A 21,512-nucleotide genomic window follows, 5' to 3' on the forward strand; every position below is an offset into this window, starting at 1 on the left:
GGAGGCCGGAATCGGTAACTGGTACATCATTTGAAGCACCCCGCCACTCTCACTCCAACTAAACATATAAAACATACTCACCCTCTTTCTTGGAGAAATCACTACGCACTCTTTTCAGAATAAAATCTCCAAAAACTAGGACTCTTTAAATACGTTTATTTTTCTTTAGTTCTTCCTTTAACAAAACAAACGAAACCCTTTTTGACCCAAAAGAGTAAATTTTTTAAATTCAAAATAACAAAGAAATTTTCTAGTTTTTTTCCTCTAGTTAAAAAATGAATTATTTAAAACGTTTATTTTTATTATGTTAATTTCTCTTTTCACCTTTTTAAAGATTATGTGATAAATTAAATGTATATTTGATAACTTATGGTTAATATATATTTGATAAATATATATTAAACAAGATATTTATGTTAGAACAGTGTTTAGTAACTTTTGCTTATCTTGCTGTGAAAACACATTCAGTGGTTTTTATTTTTAAACATTGGCTAACAATTAGACCAGTATGAATCATCTTTGTAACTGTGATTAACTCTGACTTAATAAAGTTCTTTTCTAATTCAACAGCCTCTCGCATTTGTCTAACGGGCCGTTTACTTACATTTATCTAATAGCAATAGGCCTCTGGTTTATTACCACAGCCGGCCAGGAGATGACAGTGTTGTTATTTATAAAAAGATGAATGTGAGTTTAACAAGTATTTGGCACAGATTAAGAGATTTACCTGTTTAGAGGGTGAACATTTTTTTAATCAGATGAAGGCTCTGCTACCAAGAAGAAAGAATGTACCACAAAGAAGCTCTGCGTACATTTAGATAATTACAGATAAGCTTAGAAAAACACCACAACTGATTATAATTATTGGGATGTTTCAAGAACCGGACAAGCAGGTTGCAACTCTTTAGTTATAAAGTGTAGTACATCTGCTCCTATGTTCTTTTTACTCCTTTCAACCCAGCACATTAAAGTGTAGACATTAAAAACAAAATGTGCTAATTAATAGAGCTTAATAGAAGGTACACAACTAATAAAGTGATGTTAGTTGAAAAGAAAAGGTTTAGGAGATTAGTGAAAAGGCTCTTTTGAACTGACTAATAGGGACTTATTTTTTTAATTAAAAGAAAACACACCCAAATGGAAACGTGGAAGATTAGTTATATTGACCTGACCACTCTTCTTATTTACATATACAAGAGTGAGTGGAGAAAAGCGACAGCTGTGTAGACACGAGGCCTGAAACAAAGAAAGTCAGGTTATACACCAGGTGTGGGCAACTCCAGGCCCCGAGTGCCGGTGTCCCGCAGGATTTAGATCTCACCCTGGGTCAACCCACCTGAATCACATAAGCAGTTCATTACCAGCCTCTAGAGAACGTCAGGACATGTTGAGGGGGGCATTTAGCAGTTTAAATCAGCTGGGTTGGTTCAAGGGCACATCTAAAACCTGCAGGACACCAGCCTTCGAGGTCTGAAGTTGCCCACCGTTGTTACACAGAAAGCTCACTGAGGACACCTAGTGTACAGGTGCTGTGCAACAATTTTTTTCAACGTCTTAACCCTTGTATGGTGTTCGGGTCTGTGAGACCCGTGTTCAGTTTTTTTCAAAAGAAAAATTAAACAATTAATTATTTTTTCACGTGTAAATGTGTTGTGTCTTTCCACTCACTCCACTTGATTATAACTGATTTATTTATAACATTTTATATAAAAGAAAAACGAGAAGCACATTAATTCATAAATGTGATCTAACAAAGGTAAAGGGAAAAAATTAACCATGTTTGCTGTTCATATGTCTTGTAATTGGGATGAAGTAAACATCTGTTGAGTAATTTAACATAAAATTGTTTGATAGTGTTAATTTGGAAAGCCAAAACTCTAGCGGGTCCACCAGACCCATGAACACTGGCTGAGTAACAAAATACGAACACCACACAAGGGTTAAACAAAGAAAAAAAGTAGAGGCAAACCGAGGAGGTGTATCAACCAAATCTTTTAGCTTGTATGCTGTTTTTGCTAGACCCTTTTGGCTTGTAAGTCTTGAAAAGGAAGTAACACCTCTTGCTATACCTTGCAAACAGTAAGTGTTTCATATATATATATATATATATATATATATATAAAACTTAACATAAAACACTGATGTAGAAGAAACAGGTCCTCAACACAAAGAAAGTCAAGTAATACAGAGAGGAAAGAAAATCGCTGAGGACACGCTCTATAAAATCTATGCATTATGTGTCTCCAGAGGGCTTGAGAGGTGATAGCATATCGGCATATTTTTATAGTAAAAGTGAACCAAATATCTGAAATACCAAAAATGCTGGGATTATTTAATTTATGGGACAGACACTTACCAATTTGAGTTAAATGATGAGCTCTTATTACGTTAATTTGATTTTTTTTAAAAGTCATTGCTGGTTGCAGAGTGTCAAAATGCCTGCATATCTTTTTATATTCATCGCAAAATACCAAATATCCCACAATGAAAAAGCCTTGAAAGCATGTGAATTTGAGAACCTACTTAATTCTCCAAGTTGGAACATCAGTCCATCATCTCCAGTGATTTGTTGTTTGCTCTGAGATGAAAATGAGCTGCAGATAAAACACTTGTGTTTTACCCTGAATAAATGCTTTAATTCTCATTTTCAAAAGATTTCTGAATGACTTTAAAGAGAAGGGATGGTAAAAAGAGAGATTAACACCAGCTGCTTTCTGCATTTAGCAGCGAAGCCCCTGTGTCCCAAATTTTCATGGAGAATACGTTCTTTTGTGAATTGTTTTTGCCCATCTGGTTTTGTTTGCAGCTCCATCCCAGAGGACTTGTTTACAGCTCTGTGCATCTTCTCAGAAATCAGAACTCATACTCTGACTTGCAGTTTTACTGTGTGATCATGTACACAGATGAAAGGTTTCTGCTTGTTTGCCTCTTTTGTGTATTTATGAAAGTCTTAAGAGCGTGAGGACGAGACAGATGTTTGACACGCTGTTATGCAGTGTGTCCAAGTATTGACGTGATTGGTACAAATGTTGGAGTAGCAGGGAGTTTACATGTCAGTGCTGGCAGTGATGGGATGGTAATGTGTGCCATCAATTTTCACCCTGGTATAAATCATGCAGACCTGACAGCGACAGAGACACCATATAGGAAACTGTGCGGAGCAGAAACCAGAATATGGTGAAAGTAAGGTCAACACCAAGCACCTCAAACACACTCAACACAATTTATAGGGAAACCACTGGAAATACAAATATCATAAAGTGAAGAGAAGCCATGTGAACTTAATATTAAGTCTCTTTCAGTTATAATATAGGAAAAGTGGTAAACCGTACAGGGAAAAACCGTAATAAAACTTTCTGTTATGCATACTTATAGTTTTACAGATGCATTTGTCTTAAGAGGCTTAAACTATTTAGAGCACATCTGGAGCTGCTTTAGATTTAACGTCCTGCTCTGACCCGTGTGCTGCAGGTGCTAATAATCAATAAACTGATTTACAGTCAACATGCCTTCTATTGACTTTAGCACGAGGATAACATATCAAATAGCCATTCTTCAATGAGAAAGTGGACTTCTATCAGAATCATACAGTGATAAAAACAGTTTGTATGTATGGAAAACATTTTTCCCAGTACTCATTAGCAGTTTAGAGATTTTGCCCTGTGAGGTTGGTTAAAACTACCAAATGTTCCAATTTGATTGAAGTAAGTTTACTATGAATTATACCTAAAGCTTCTTTAATCATAGTAACCATGAAATCTACAGACGTGAAACTAGCCGGCATATGTGTAGTTTACTAAGGTTAAAACTTTCTATTTAAACGATGACTATATATATAAAAAAATGCCTTAAATCTATGTATATTATAGCTAGACTATAGTGATATACATGCCCAAATTATGACTAAAGACTCAATACTTCACACATACAACATATTACATGTAGAAGGTGCAAGCTTCCACCAAGACAGCTCACTCCTGGGCAGTTTTTTATCCTAAAAAAAAGAAATGCTCTCGTATTTTCCTTTAAAAATGTAAAGCCACTGTCCACGAGCAAATATAGGTGAATTTACCTGAAGATAATGTAAACAGGCTACAGCAGTCTGAGAGTGTAGTATAAAACGGTGGTCCTTTTGTTCTTGATCAGCCAAAAGGGACAATTTATTTACAAGAACTCCATCCTTACCACACCAACAAACTCCCAAACCGATTTTACCAATCAGTGTAAAGTTTCTTATCTTATATATCTAAAAACAGGAGCAGATAAAGTAGATCAGTATGGTACAATGATGTAGCCCAAATTTGTCCCACACACAATATAAATTTTATTAATATTATTCTTTTTGAGATTAAAATCTATTTTTGTAGATAAATATCAAAGTGCCATTTCAAGAAAAAAGTTAAAATAATTGTCACCCTTGTTCGAGATTAAACTTGAAATATTATTTCAACTTTTCTTTCAAAAATACTATCCCAAAATAGTACTTCAAGATTTATCTCTATTTTTTCATTTTAGTTTCTAAACCAACAACAATAGAAAAAAAAATTCTAAATAAAAACAACTTTTTTGTTTCTTTTGATGAAAAATAAATGCTTGAATGTTAGATGTTGATATTTTTGAGTGATCATCTCAAAGTTTCAACTCAACAACACAAAAATCCAAGTTCTTTAGAAATACCTAACTTGAAATTCTGACTTACAGAGGGCATGGGGTGGCTGTACATCAGGAGGTAGTGCAGGTCACCTACTGATTGGAAGGTTGGTGGTTTGATCCTTGGCTCCTCTAGTCTGCATGTCAAGCCCAAGTTGCTCTCCGATGCATCCATCGGAGTATGAATGTGTGTGAATGTAGTTAGAAAGCATTAAGTACAGAGAAAGTGCTTGTGTGATTGGGTGAATGTGGCATGTTATATAGAGCGCTTTGAGTACTCTGGGAGAGTAGAAAAGCGCTATATAAGAATCAGTCCTTCCATAGCTTCCATACATACTGGCTGCAAGGACAACATAAAATGAAAGCACTTCAACGTTTCTCTGTTTTATTAATATTTTCCCTCTAACTCGGATTGGGGGCCAATCATATTTAGACTCACCACATATCCCCCCTCTGGACACGCCCCTGGTCTAAGTCGTTTTTTTTAAACTTTTTTTTTTTTTTTTACTTCGTTGCTCACTGTTAAGACTCAACGAGCGCTTCATATGCAGCATTATGAAAGAGCTTTAAAAGCAGTAACAGATGCTTACAGATGAACGTATATTAGCTCACGTCGAGGGGAGAGAGTTCGTGCGTGCGCGCGCGGGCAGCTAGGCAGCTGCAGCTCTTGAGCCGACAGCTCTGCAGTGACAGTGGGAAGTACAATCCGCGTGCAGTCAGCGCGAGGCAAAGACCTACTGACAACAAGCTGATGAGGGGACACCACACGGTAAGAACAGCTGGCCTGATGTGACTTTACTGCACTTTTATGAAGTTTTTTTCACGATTTTTTTCGCTGTCATGGAGTTTAACGCGTTAGCACGTTTGAAACAATATGATGTGTTTTCTCCTAACGAAGCCCCCACCACCCAAAAAAAAAAAAAAAAAACCCCAGAAAACTAAGAGTTTCTGTAAATGGACTCCAGCTGATGTATGATGGATGCAAATGTACAGTGACCTGTCAGGAGTTTTATGATAAGTGAGGAAAATCATCGCTGGGTGGAAGAAAATAGTTCCACGCTGTCCTCAAGAAATGTTATTATCAGGTCTAATCTTACCTCCGTATCTTGGATTACACAAGAACGTATTCTGATTGTGCAACAAGCATTTGAGTAAGGCAATTAAGAGCTATACACTATAGTGAGCTCATGCCCAAATGGTTCCCTGTGATAGTTTCCCTCCTGTTACTTATGGGACTTTTCCTTTCCACTCCTCTGCAGTCTGCTGATTTATGTAATGTAGCTGGAATGAAAAGTGCTGCGCAGGGGGTGGAAATCTGGCTTACTGAGAGGCAAACCGATGAGGAGGCTTGTTTTAATCATTAGTCTTATGGTGTCACTGACATGCAGCTTGTGCTGGGAATTGATGGTTTTGAGATGTACATTGAGGTGGGGAATCACTGATAATTTATTAACTTAATTTAATGTTATATATGTGACTCTTAAAGGAGCAATAAACAAGATTTTTGGCTTTTTCAGAAACCACTAAGTTACTTTAATATGCTTTTGGGAGGTTGATCAGGTTGTTGGTCAACACCGATGACTCACAGATTATTTCACCAGATGCTCAGATTGTTTGTTCAAGTTCTCACATGGACCATGGTGCTACGAGCGGGAAATCAGCAGCAAGCCAAGGTTTGTTTCTACCTAAAGTATTTGTTTGGCCTGACAGTTGTGCTGTATGTTCGCCTCAACTTCTCACCGGGGAGAGAAAATAACAATAACATTTCAGTTTTAGTGGATTGTTTTACTATTGCCGCTTTCAAAATGTAAACGGCAGATTCAAAATGTGTCATTGGGTTACAGGGCTGGACTGGGACAAAAAATCAGCCCGGGCATTTTGACTAGAGACTGGCCCACCAGGTATTATAGGAAAAACCATAAAGCCTTTGAATGAAAACAAACGCTGTTGTCACAGTGATGTACACTGTCTTGTTGGTATATATGTATCAGTCTAATAAACTTAAACCTACACCATCCTCCCTATTCTGGTATTCTAAACTGTACCCGAAAGTAGACTGCTTGGTCGAGTTAACCTCCTAAACTATCTAGAACACATGGTGAAAACCTGAAATTAAGACAGAGGAGACTAGAAGTGAGACATGATCATTACTTGTCACGGTCCTGGGTCGGGTCGACCCAGCATTTTGAGTTTCTTGTGTTTTGGTTTATTTTTGCATTATGGATTGGTTATTCTCTGGTGATACTGTTTTGATTACAATTATATTCTGATTCTTTAGTTATCTGTTGATGACGATGATGATTATGTCTGGTTTAGGTTTTGTTATCTTGCCCTTATGTTTGGTTTAGGTTGCCCGTGCTTAGTCTTCTCTGCCCGTATGTCCCTCTGTTTGTCCATGACGTCATTATGCCTGTTTACGAGTCTGTCTCTGTCTGGCGTGTGCTTCCTGTCTTATTTTGTAGGTCTGTGTCCTTTGTCAGTGCGTTCAGCTTTGTGCTCTCCCTGTCTCGTCAGTGTAATCAACGTCAGCCGTGTCTCCCAGCTGTTTCCTCTTTGCTCCGTTCACCTCTTGTATTTAGTGTCTGTGTCTTCCCCTACTCGGTGTCGCATTGTTAACGTCTGTTCACCCTCACTTGCTGCGTGTTTAGGATTTCCAGTCCTCCTGCATCTCTGTTTAGAGTTTTGTTTGCTTTTGTGAGTTTTATTTTATCTTGATGTTCTGCTCCAGCAATAAAGCTGCATTTTCTGTCTAAACCTCGTGTCCTGAGAATCCTGCATTTTGGGTCCACCACTCCTGCCTGCCTGCCACACAGCCGACCATGACATTACTGATTACTGATGACAGATTTAGATATATTTTCATAAACCATTCATTTGCCACATCAATAAACAGCATGGCAGGGCAAAATATTTTTTCTAACATGGCAACCTTTAAAAAGTGAAAGGAGATAGAAAGACAGGTGAGAAAGAATACAACTTTCCCCTGCACAGTTACCAGCTGTCAGCTACATATAAAAAGGATCCTGGTGTTATTTGTCTCTCAGAAACAGTTCATAACTTCCCTTCAACTCATTCATGTCACCTAAAAGGTAAACCTGTTTCTCTATCACCTGTTCAGCTCTGATGATTCAGTAAGGACATCTCCTGGTTTCATCTTCATGTTTCCCTCTCACCAGATAACCAAACCGACATCATGACCAGCAGCTTTTACAGCTGTGGCTCCAGCAAACATCAGCTGATACTAGAAATGAATAATAAATAAATTCTAACAACAGCTGATCAAGCTTAAACGTGCTGCTGTTGTTTAGTGCGACATCCGCTGGTTTCTTCTTTCTGGCGCAAAGTGGGCAATAAACAAATGAGAGAAAAGCCGATCAGCTGATCATTGATCAGTTTCATTATTGAAGTAGAAACAGGAGAGGGAGGGGAGAGAATGAGAGAAGAAGAGGCAGCTGTGCAGCAAAGACAGAATAACTCCAGCTTTGTGTCTTTTTCATTGTAGCTGAAGTCCGGGACAAACTGTGCTCCTTTTCACCTCAATACGAAACGCGCAATATTTTCTCTGAATACGAGACGATTCCGTTTTTTACAGGACGGTTGGAAACTCTAATAATTAACCTTATAAATAAAATAAGATAAAACAAGTTCAACATCAATAACATCATAGCACCCGCCCAGCTGTATAGAAACTCCATCATGCTAGCTAGTACGCCGTACGAGCTATTGTAACTGACTGTGAAAAGTCAGCATAACGAAAATAAACTCCACCTAAACTTGGTTTATATCTGACCCAGATAGACTGCAGGTCATAACTTCTTACCTAAAGTTCAGTTCACCGCCTTGGGTCTCTGCTCCTCCTGCCTTTCCGTCATCCACCTGCCAGCGTGTTGTATCTGCTGGCCTCCACCACTTGCTAATGTAGAAGCTCCGCAATAGCCACCACCAAACAACTGAGTTATTTTTACACATCTCCCTTCATCTGGCCAATCCGCCACCTTTCAGTGTTTATACCGTTACGGGAAAAAAAACGAAAAATCACCATCGGCCCGGTATGCCCGATGGCCAGTCCAGCTATGTTGGGTTACAACATGGCTGTAACCCAGTTCCTGAGAAGCCCCCTCTGATCCCCAGTGTATATTGAAATGTTATCATTTCCCTTAGGAACTGAGAGACCAACAAGCTTTGTAGTTGGAAAAATATGTCGGTTAATGAATTGTTTAGCGGCATCATTAATTACCTCTGCTGAATGGGTTATGGAATTGGTTCGGTTCGTTTTTCCGTTTGTTAGGGAGATTACTTATTTGCAGGTTTTTGATGTTTAATAATGCAGCAAGGTTTGTTTTTTTAAAAAGAATACAGTTTTCTCTTAAATATATTACTTGAGTTCTTATCTTTGCTCGCTGTCTTTTTTAGTGATAATATCTGACTTCATGCTGCTGTTTTAAATGTTAGACCTAAAGCAGAGATTAATGCACTGGAAAAACAACTTATTAATTACAACACATCATTATTTTCAGAAGTCTTGGGCAATTCTTCATGTCATGTCATTAATGCTGTCACCATCAGTTTTGTATTTTCTTTTCTTTTTTTGCCCTTAGATTTAGAATGAAACTGATGCTCTTGGATTCAGGAAATATTGATGCAATCTTTACTATTTTCTGACCTTTTATATTAAAAAAAAAAAATGTTAAAGGCAAGAAAAAGGTTCCCCAAAGCAAAAATGCATTAACGATTTTAGATTGCGTCTTTGACATCCTTATTGTTCTCAGCCAGTTTCAAAAGTTCATCACTGACAGATTTTCCAACAGGGGATTCACCGATCTAGCCTTTGGATTAAGATCCGATGTTGATCTACTCTTGTTCTTTAGCCTTTATTTATATAAAGGTGTGTAGATTTCCAGGTGAGCTCACATTAGTCCCATCTTAACTCAAAACACTAAGTCCTGTGTGTCCTGTGTGTCTGTTCTCCAACACAAGAATGGACTTAGCGGATCCCTTGCTTTAAAACAGGACCTGTTTAATTACGTCCTGTGTTTTACTCCTTCACTCTTCCCACACCACTGCTACAACATGGTAGAAACTAGCAGCTAGTTTGGAGCTATTTCACACTTGTTATAGCAACAGCTTTTATTTGTATGTTTGCAGCACTTTGGGATTTAACCTCAAGCTGTTAAGTCAGCTAAGTAAGGTCAAGTGAATTGACACAACTGAAAAGTTCCACTGACAAATCTTTCCTTGTTAGTTTCGCTCTCTTGCTAACTTTCACTATTGCTATGTTTGGTTTGACGCTTTAGAGAAGCTTTTATTGCATTTATGGTAACATAGTGTGTCTTACTGAACCCTCAGTCAAGGTGTCAGTGTTGTATCAGAACTGGAAAAAGTTGCATTCATGCATGTTTGTTTACTTATTTATCTGACGTTTCGTTTATCTGATGTGCTGCTGTTGATTTCTGAGCCAAGTCAGAAGATGTATAGCTAATATTCAGAATGCGTCCTTGTTTATCTTTTTAAGATGCAACATTTTAATACAAACAGTACTAAAGTACATTAAACATAAACACAACAACTAAAAGCAGCAACTGGAAAAATGGCAATCGCTAAAAAAACGTAGATAATTGAAAACCAATCTAGGAGAGTGTTGCCAAAATTGTGCAAAGCTGCTTTTAATGTGGCATTTTCCCCAAATGATCTTGAAAATCTCCTCAAAACTGTAAACGCAAATAAATTCTTGAAATAAGTTTGTTGTAATGCAGTCAGTTACTGCTCCTCCTTTGATCATCTAATATTCCACCCACTTCTCTAAATTTGTGTAAAACCAGCTGATGGGAAAAACCTGCTGATTCAAATTTGTCTAAAATCTGATCAGATTTTGGCTGGGGAAAAAAAAAGGCTAATGCTATTCCCTCTGGTGGCCATTAGAGGTCTTTCAAAGTCATACGCTTTGTTTCGAAAGACCTCTTAATACTTGTGTTTACATTACGTAGGGAAGGATGACCTAATGTATTTAATTAAGAGTTCAAAGCTGCAGCGAACCCTGGGTCATATGGGATGAATTAGTGTTAGGCAAGAATTTAATTTGCTTTTTCATACATAAATATTTGTTTCCACATCTTTGAAAAAACAGCCTGGAGTCTGAATTTGTCACATCCGATCTCATGCTAGTTCGAGCTGTTGTTTTATGACAGAGCATGTTGATGAAATGGGTCGTCACTTGTGTTTCTCAGCTGCCCAACCCCTGCATACCTTTCACGGACATTAACAGTTATTGCCCTAAAAGCACAGAGTCATTTTGGTTTCGTTCAGAAATATTATTCCTGGCCAGAGGTGCGTTCTCTTTTGCAACACCCGAGGGTGACACAGCTGGGTAATACAACTCGCTTCAAGTATCCGAGGTAACTGTTTCAACATTGTTTCTGGTGTTTATTAACTGCGGGCTAATGTCTTTTTAAATCATGTTTACTTGGGAAATTATTTCAACTCCCAGAACTTTTCTTCTTTGCGCAGTCCAGTGAATTAGTGGGATTATAGGAGTTCCAGTTAATACAAGGAGGGTACTTTATCTGTAAATGACAATTATAAATCCCAGATTCATGCTCAAGGTTATTTTCACAGCACATGAAAACAGATGTATTAAATGTGTGCAGTGTCTCTGGTTTAGAAATGAATCCAAATTGTGTTGCAGGGAAAGGCTCCTCCTTGGGCTTTGTTGATTTTGTGTTGGACTTGATTGAAACTTGGATACCTTAAATATTTAAATGCATTAGATGTCAATGTTTGAACAAGAGATAAAGCAACAGTGAATGATCTCAAACGATGCCTTAATCACTTTCGACACTATACTGGATTGTGTATTAAAGCTTTTTTTTTTTTATTCATTTGGTCCCCAGTATTTAAATATGGTTTATTATAAAGCAAATAGTGTAAATGTAGTGGCGTACAAGAGATACTGATACAGGTACAACCCTTTCCCCCTCAGCAGCTGGTAAGCTGTAAAGCAGGGTTTATGCTTTCCATATCTATGAGTCTGCTGTGGTCTATATAGTCCACTGGGGTCCCAGTCATGTAAATTTTGGAGTTTGGAGATAGTTGGAGTTGGTGGGTTGGTGGTCCGCGCAGAATGTACATCACAGTGCACCAACTATGGTTGCACCCAGGCAGCAAACTTCAAGTGGACTTCAAAGACTGATGTGCCATCGAGTCTCCAGCTGTCCATGTCCACAACAGAGTATAATCTAGGCTTCACATATTACTAAAGTTAAAAGGTGGCAATAATGCACCCAGTAGCTTTTTAAGCTACCATTTAAAAACACAAGTAGAGTAAGAAATTATTACTAGCTATATTTCCGTGGAAACTGAAATGTTTTTCTTTTTGCCATCCAGAAGTAAAAATTTCAGTTAATTATCTGAAAAGTTTGTCTTACAAAGTCAAACGTCTGAGAAAATAATAATAATAATGGATTGGATTTATAAAGCGCTTTTCAAGGCACCCAAAGCGCTTTACAATACCACTATTCATTCACTCTCACATTCATACACTGGTGGAGGCAAGCTACAGTTGTAGCCACAGCTGCCCTGGGGCAGACTGACAGAAGCGAGGCTGCCATATCGCGCCATCGGCCCCTCTGGCCAACACCAGTAGGCAAGTAGAGTAAAGTGTCTTGCCCAAGGACACAACGACCAGGACAGAGAGCCCAGGGATCGAACCGGCGACCTTCCGGTTACAGATGCGATTCCAAACCCCCTGAGCCACGGTCGCCCGTTATCAAAACCCATTATCATGGGGGCAGCAGCCTATTTTTTTTCTCTTCTCAGTGGTGGAAATAAGCTTCCATCGGCGTCGAACCAGTAAAAAGTTGAGGAGAAACGTCATCAAAAAGTCCTGCCAGGAAAAGCTAGCATGTCCCAATCTGAGAGCAGACTTAGTTAAGGTGCTCTATTGGATTGTGGAGGCATTTTTAGTACAATGATCTTTGTGACATGATTTGGACTTTGTGACGTCATGCATTATCCTAATGTAAACAGTCAACAGAAGATGGGTTCGTTAAAAGGATTGGACGTGGTCAGCAGCAATAATCAGGTAGGCTGCGGTAGGGCTGGGCGATATGGTCCAAAATTCATATCTCGATATTCTTTAGTTGGATGGTGATATACGATATATATCTCGATATATTTTTTTTTAAGCCATAAAGTAAGAACAGAAAGAGAGTTCTTAGTCAAAGCTGTGTCCCAGATGTCACACAGGCACTTTTACTAACATACAGCGTAGATGTACATGAAAAATTACTCAGAAATAAATTATCAGCATTTATTAAATAATAATGCTCTATAAATAAAATAAAACAATGTTGTTTTTGTGCATAACAAAAAGCTCACAATTGTGCAGTCAAAATGTAAAGTAAAAGACGCTGAGCATAATAACAAAGACACAGATTTCACAGCTGCTCTGTTCCCAAGTTCTACTGCGTGACTGACAGCCGGGAGTTTGAAATCCGCTTTGTAACCATGTCTCTTAACAGGAGCCATTTCTGGTCATTATACACACAAAATACAGTAATATTACGTTGAAGCACAGTACGTATCACTCCGCGAGGCTCCTGACTACGGTAGCCGTAATGCTCCAACAATCCATCAAGCGGTGCAGCTCCGTAGTTTACCAAAGTCGTACTAAAACATTTTTTGACAGATTTCTGAGCACAGTGTAGCACATTAAATCGGTTTGCGATCAGTAAGCACAACCAGAATTTATACATAAGGCGACATTCTCAACAGAATACATTATTCTGCTGCTCATCTGACACTCCAAATAATAGTAATAATAATTAGTGCTGTCAGCATTAATCTTGTTAAAACGACGTTAACGCCAAAACTGCATTAACGCGGAAAATCTCCGTTAACGAGTTACTGCGGAACGCCCCGTGCGTGGGGCTGCACGGCGTCAATGCGTTAATGAGCTAACCGCAGTAAGATAACGCTGGCCACACTAAAATGGTAATCTCCAAATGTTTTCTTTTTACCAACCAGCTCCTCTTTGATAGCTGCCGTGTCCATCTTTTCGTTGCCTGCAGGTGAAGCGATGGGGGAGGGGGAGTTGTGTTCAGTGAAGGAGAGGCGAGGCAGAGTAACGTTGCGTAGAGACAAAAGTGGACGAAAAAGAGGCAAACTTGCGGCTCCACAAGTATAATTATAAGGTAACATAGACTATATCAATATAAACGATATTGTCACATCTGATATCTCGTATAAAAATATAGCGATATATTTAAAACTCGATATATCACCCAGCCTTAAGCTGCAGTGTTTAAACGATGCTCAGCTGGTACTAAGGGCCCCCCAGAAAATACCCCCCACATCATTATACCCTCACCACCAACCTGCACTATTGCTACAAGGTGGAATAGACCCATGCGTTCATGTTGTTGGGACCTAATTCTGACCCTACCATCTGAATTTTGCCTCAGAAATTGAGACTTATCAGATGAGGGAATGTTTTTTTAGTCTTTTGTTGTCCAATTTTGCTCTGGTGTGGTCTTCTGCTGCTGCAGCTTATATGCAGGTTTGACATGTTGTGCATTCAGAGGTGATCTTTTGCATACCTTGGTTGTAAAGAATTTATTTGAGTTACTGTTGCGTTTCTAACAACCTGAAAGACTGTGCCTATTCTCCTCTGACATCAACAAAGCATTCTCACTCAGAACTGCTGCTCACTGGATATTTTTTTTCTTTTTTGGACCCTTCTTTGTAAAACCTAGAGCTGACTATGTGGGAAAATCCCCAAAGACCAGCAGTTTCTGAAACGCACAGACCAGCCTGTCTGCCACCAACAATCCTGTCACGTTCAAACTCACTGAAATCACCCTTCTTCCTCGGTTTGATGCTCGGTTTGAACTTCATGAGTTTGTCTTGAGCATGTGTTCATGCCTAAATGCATTGAGCTGCTTAATTGTCTGATTAGAATGAATTATGAATAGAATTAATGAGGAATTAAATTGGCATACCTAGCACAGTGACTGGTTAGTTCCTTTTTAACTCCTTCTAGCTCCGCTTTTGGTCTTCACCAACTTTGAGGGAAATGTCTGGCCTTTGGTCTGGTTAATGGTCCACTGTGTTCAGATCTAATCTATTTCTGGCTCTCTTTTGGTCCTTAGCAGGTGGTGTTTAGTGTATTTTTAGGGCTTCATACTGAATAAAAAGCCATGCGTGGTGGTCAAAGTAAACCAAAATAATACATCCGTAGGCCGTAAAACCAAAACAATGATTGATCTAACTGATCAAAGCTGTTGGGTAAAGGCAGAGCTGGCAGTAATCCTCTGTGGGAGACCTCTTCCATTTTTACATATGAAAAAAATATCAGCAAGTGCAGTTTAGGGTATATTAAGAACATGTCCCATATTTTAAAGCTCTGTTGTCTTTTGTTACAGTACAGTTTTGAAGATGAACACACATTCATAAAGGATAACAAAATAAAGCTAATTGGTTTATTTCCCATGGGGTCTTCAGCAGGAGGTTGGAGCAGAAGCAGCAAGAGAGCAGAGCAGAAAGTGATTAAATCAATGCAGCAGCAATAAACAATGTGCCAGCAAACAGATTGGTAAATAACTCGGCAACAAAGAGGAACTGTCCTAGAAAAATGACAAAATTATTATGTTAAGTTAAAAGTATACTTCTTACAGAGCATGTAGCCACTGCCAGTAGCAACATCATGTGCTGTTTTTTGCATTAGTTTGTGTTGGGACGTGTGCACTAAAGAGAGTAACAGACTCAATGCAGAGGGAGTTGTTGCAATAAAGTTCAAATATTATTACTGGGAACCTCCTAAGACTAACATACAAGCATAACAAATATAGCAGTTAAATTAAAGAGATCTGTCAAAATTAATGATGGCTTGAAGAATCTGCAGAGCGACATATGCAGCTTTCATCTACTCCCAGAAGGAAATCAATTTACATTTCTGTGTTTATTTTTTATTTTTATTTTTTTAAAGAAAGAAAAAAGGAGTGTTTCAAAGGTGGCGTAGGGTCTGCTGGAACTGCAGGGAGAAATGTTGAAGTAAAACATGAGTTTTCACTGATGCTTACAAAGAAGAGGGTTGGTGAGAGTTGTTTTGAAATGAATACTCAGAGTACAGTTAAGATTGTGTCCTGGAACTTGTTAAAAGCATTACTTTAATGAGTATTTTGATGTGCTTTTTTTTCCTCCCCCCTTTCTTGCGTGACTGTGCCATATTCACTCCTCAGCATCCAAGTGCAAGAGAGTGAATAAGGTAGAGAGATATGACTCAAACTTTCACTCCTTTGGGGAAAGTTGTTGTTGTTCTAACAGTGTACTCAGTAATACGTTCACTTCCATATGTGGAAGTAGACGCATGCATGCATTTCTTTCTTTGATGCAACTGAGAAAGTTCTATTTTCTCCACATATTGTAATTACTGTGTGAAGCTTCCACTCTAAGGCTTAAGACCATCACCTCTGTGTTAGGTCTGATAAAGGTAGAAGGTCATTAAACCCTTACCTCCACAGTGAGGCTGTGTATAGTTTCAAATGGTTTCGCACACATGGACCTTACCGACATCTAATCAAAGTTGCTCGTTTCCTGCCATTTCTGTAACTTTCTGAAGCTGATAATCACGCTGTGATTAGCAAGCTGTGCGGAGCTAAGAAATAAACCCGGCTTCTCTCTCAGCTCTCTTTCAGATGTTACGCAATTATTTCTGTCATTTTCAATGCGAACAATGAAGCGCAACACTATGATTCTCTTCCAGAAAATTCACCATTATCTCTGGATGTCTCCATTGTGGCTTTCTTCATTTTATGATTCATGTCTTTTCATTCTGTCTTAGTGTTGCCATTTTAAACAGCTGTAAACACTTCTGACTTCCTTCCTTTTATTGATTGTGTATGTTTTCCTAGCTCACACTACGATTTATTGCTCATTATTCCTACAACTTCTGTATTCACTTTATTTGTTTTTCTCACACACACACACACACACACACACACACACACACACACACACACACACACACACACACACACACACACAGAAGCATGTACTGGGCAAAAGTATCTGGTGTCAGAGTATATTTAAATATAATTTTGATAGCACATGTTAGATAAAATAGCCATGCACAGCTACAAAGCATGCAGAATTACAGTGAAATGTAACTTGAACTGTAATTCAGTGTAGAGGTGGGTGATACAGCTTCAAAATTATATCACAATATTTTAAGGTAATTTGAGCGAATTATATGTATGATGATATAGGGGGGAAAAAACTCAACTTTCTATGAAAGGTTACATCTTGCAGGAAACAACATTTGTGCTGTTGGCTACTGTCACTGATATCAGATGGTAAATGGACTCGATCTTACATACTGCTGTTCTACTCTACACCTCATACACACAGGCACTTTTTTAATGCTTAAGTGCTTTCTATCTAACATTCACACACATTTATAGTCCAATGGGTGCATTGGAGAGTGGTGGGGGATCAAACCACCAACCTTCTGATCAGTACAACAACTTATTTGAGAGAGTGGATGAACTGAGGGGCTGTGCCAACATCCAATAAAATACAAAAATCAAGGATTATTTTGAACTGTGAAGTTGGAAATGAGAATAATAAGTCCCATTTTAAAGTTCACGTACTTTGCTGCTTTTAAAAAAATATCAACTACATGGCAGCACAAGGAACGTTTTACATGTTAATGGAAAGTTTGTCAGATTCCTACAGCAAAGAAAAATAAATCTCAGGAACACCTTCAGTTGATACATGAGGTGCTGAATGACTGATTGCATTGAGTTAACAATATAAGAAGCTTGTGGTGAAATTTGTCCCAAGGCAGAAAAAATACAACATTTTAAATTGTTCTTCACATTCCAACATTTCCAAAGATACAAAATTTGTCGGGCTAAAACTTTGTGGAAAACATGTTGAATATTTCCACTTGATGACAGGATTAAAAAAACAAAAAACAACCCAAAAAACAGAAAATTTGGTGTGGATCAAGTGGGATATCTCATGCAAAAATATAAATCATATGAGGCAAATGTGGCACTCCAGAAAACCTCTGTGTAATTATCATATCAGTGCAATGAACAGCTGGAACACGCTGACACTGTCAGTCACTGATGAATTGGCTGATTTTACCAACGTTAAAGCCACTGAAAGGGAAACTAAAGTGTTCAAGGACAAGAAGATGCCAGTGAAACTGAGGCTGTCCTAAACACGACCGCATAACTTTGTCAAACTGTTTATTCAGCTAACTGTAATAGATTACATTATTAACAATATAGTCAATGTAACAAGATTTATATAAAAACAAACTTTAAATTCCCGGCTTTGTAGTGTTGGATGTGCGGCTTCTTCACTCGCTAATTCTCCCATGACATCATGTGGAGGAGCCCTGCATGAAAAGCTGGAAAGTGTTGCTTGATGCTGCCCTGACTGATCTACTGGCTGAAATACTGATGGTTCACCAAACATCGGCTACAATAAACCACTAGATGTAAAACATAATCTGTTTTCACAGGGTTGCTCAGACCAAATACCACCCAAAATTTGTTTGGAAAGACACACTGGAGTCAGTCAGTACCCACCATACCAGGAATAAGTCCATTGCAGAAGAGTTTTAACAGACGCCTCGTGAAGCTGCTCATATTTCAAGGCGCTGGCAGGCCAGGAGTCCAAGTTTGGTCCATAGGCACTGCTGCTGCTGGCCCTGCTCTATCTGGTCCATGAGTGCTGCTCACAACAACTTGTGGTTTAGACTGAGCCGCTGTCATTTCACTGGAATTTCCTGCCATCTGCACTAAAACAAAGTTTCTCACAGATCCACACCTGCTTGTAAAGGTTTAGGTTTGCCAAGAGGGGAGGCCGGAGCAGCATAGGTGAGCGGTGATGGAGGGAAAGGCAGAGACCCACATATTTTTTTATGGTTTGAGTTTAAAAGCAAAGGAAGAAAAATGAAATGTGAATTGGTGTCGCAGATGCTGAGAGCTGAAATGGCATATCTCAACACTTGCCTAAGAAAAAATTTACAGATTGCTTAAGGTCTTGCGTCAAACAGGAATTGCATGATAATATAATGCTGTGTTCATGTCATTAGGAAACTCTGGATTGTTGGCTGCCAGTCCACTTGTGCTGCTGATTCTCACTCATCACTGCAGATTTCTGCTGTCTTTTCACATTCTCGCGTTGCACTTGGATATGTTTTGGTCACAGAGGAGACCCATAATAAATTGCTATTAATAGCTACTGTGTGTGAGTGTAACTTGAACCCAGTGTAATAACTTTGAGGGGTTTTTTTTATTGCAGAGTTGCAAGTATAAAGTATTAGTGTTTGCTTACTTCTGCCGATACTTCCATATGTTGTGCGCCAAGTCGGATATATCGCAGCTTTAAGGAAAATCACTTAATTATGTCTTGCTTGTTGACATGAGTGCAATTCACAAGTGGGGAAAATGGATTTTGCCGCAAGAAGTATTGCTATAGTCTTTTCAAAACCAAAAAACATACCCTGCACATAAAAGTCATTATGAAAGTGCTTATAACTTAAAATATTTTTGATGGAAAGCAGCGGGTGACTCCTCTGGCAGCCAAATGTTTGCATTAAAGTCTATGGGAAAATGACCCCTAGGCTCTCTGCTTTGATCACCTAAGTATTCACTTTCCTATTGAGTTTATGGTTTCAGTTGCTGTTTCAAGTCTTATTGAATTGAAGTTCCTTTAGTAAGTTATGGACCCCATTAAGGCCTTTACACACAAGTGCAAAACTTTGTGCAAATGTTTCATGCATGGGGCGATCGTGGCTCAAGAGTTGGGAGTTCGCCTTGTAATCGGAAGGTTCCCGGCTCAGACAGTCTCAGTCGTTGTGTCCTTGGGCAAGACTTCACCTACCGCCTACTGGTGTGGGCCAGAAGTGCCGATGGCACGATATGGTAGCCTCGCTTCTGTCAGTCTGCCCCTGGGCAGCTGTGGCTACAACTGTAGCTTGCCTCCACCAGTGTGTGAATGTGTGTGTGAATGGGTGGATGACTGGGTGTGTAAAGCGCTTTGGGGTCCCTAGGGGGGACTAGTAAAAGCGCTATACAAATACAGGCCATTTACCATTAAAAATATTTTTCTCACTCATCATTCACAGCTGTTCAAACCAACCACATAATTTTGCTGGGTTATGTTTTATTTTTAAATGTGAACTAACAGATCTGACCATTCAGATCAAATAGTAAAACAATGCTATTCTACCTGAGACACGCAGCTAGACGCTGCTAGACTCTCTGAAATTATTTACCTGCTTCCTCAAATGCGTTCCCATATCTGCCAACAAGCACTCAATCTGCCCCACTGACATGCAGCAGTCGTGATGCAACTTCCTCTCCTGGAGTCTTGATAACTGGATGAACCTATAGACAGATTCTTTTTCAGGTAAATGGGATCTTTTAATGTCTCTTCTGAAATGTTGTCTTTGTTTTACAGACCTTTTATTGAATCTGTTATTTCTTTCTGTATCACTGCTTGGTTTGGTAACATGACTTTGAAGAACAAGAACTTTTTATTATTGTTTTGTTTATTCTTATTGTTGCTCTTGCTGCTAAACTAATTTCCCCTTGTTGGACAATTAAGCATTTAATTGAATTGAACACAGAATCCTTGTTTCTTCCTTTTTATTTATAAAGCTCATGTTTGATGGTGAATGATTTTTTTCTGAATATAATGTTACACTAATTACAAGCTGCAAGTTTGCAGTGGAAACATTCTGAATTTCATGTCAGTTTTGCTTTTTCAACATGTTTGGTGTGTAATCTCCAGAAGGATACAAAAGAATGACGCTGGGTTGGGCCTACTTTGTGTTTGATAAGTTGTTGCCTTAGGAGTATGTAGTTTACCTCAGTTTCACCGTCAAATCCATCCTATGCTTATGGTGTCTGGTTTTCAAAACCTAACCTGGCTCAGCTCATCGCATATTTTATATGGACTCTGGACTTTGGTACTTTTGGACTTAAAGTTTACATTGTCAGGTAATAGCTTGACTCTAAAGCCTATATCATTGTAGTCATTTCTCACATATGAGCAAGTTTCTTATGAGCTACTCAAAACTATGATACAAATTCTTTTTTGTTCCTTTGATTACACTCAGCTTCACCTCACTACAAAATGTAATATCTGCTTTTGTTAATCTGTGAAATCACAACCAACTGAACGTACTAATAATTACAAGTGTTAAGCAAACCCTATTTATAAAAGATGGATTTAGTCAATGTAGCATCATCTGTTGCCAATTCCATCTTCTATTTGGCCAGCATCATCTTGGTTTTTTGACACTAGATGATCGATGGACAGCATCTCCTCCTGTAGTCTGTCGAGGACTATAATGTACAAATTGCACCTCATGTTGAATTTTAAGACTTGAAAATGGTGAACGAGGCCAGTCTCACACTGCTGGTCATTAGTGGGAATGCAGATTTAGAGCTTTTTCCATCTTTCATACAAAGTCGACAGTGCTACATGGTGTTTTCTAAATCTGCAACAGATATTACAGTAAATTGTATAATGCAATGAGATCATGGAAAAGCTTGTCTCCACCAGTAACGGGCCACTTGGGAGTCATTTACAACACCAAAATGTACCCTCTTGTTGTTCTTGAAAACACACCAAAAGACAAATTCTCAATCTTTTTAATGTGTAAATAGTGTTTATTTGAAAGGTTTTACTACTTAAAACAAAATCAAAACAGAGGAGCAAAACTACAGTGACAGCACATGACAGAAAGCAGCTCTGCAATGAAAGAACAAACAACTTCAAATAAATTAGATAAACAAAGTAAATAAAATCATTTCTTGTTTGAATTTTTCTCCTCCTTTGGT

General features: G+C 38.6%; 1 protein-coding gene across 1 annotated transcript in view; it reads left to right on the plus strand.

Annotated features, from left to right (window-relative positions):
- Positions 1–5,358: 5,358 nt before the first annotated feature.
- Positions 5,359–21,512, plus strand: part of glis1a (GLIS family zinc finger 1a) — a 67,538-nt gene continuing 51,384 nt past the window's right edge. Inside the window, exon 1 of the mRNA XM_085439390.1 lies at positions 5,359–5,419. The gene's annotated coding sequence lies outside the window, so the exon portion shown is untranslated. The remainder of the gene's footprint in view (positions 5,420–21,512) is intronic.

This window comes from Copadichromis virginalis, linkage group LG18 (assembly GCF_057382275.1).
Source record: "Copadichromis virginalis isolate Kocher_CV1m ecotype Utaka linkage group LG18, C_Virginalis_male_GT1.1, whole genome shotgun sequence".
NCBI classification, from domain to species: domain Eukaryota; kingdom Metazoa; phylum Chordata; class Actinopteri; order Cichliformes; family Cichlidae; genus Copadichromis; species Copadichromis virginalis.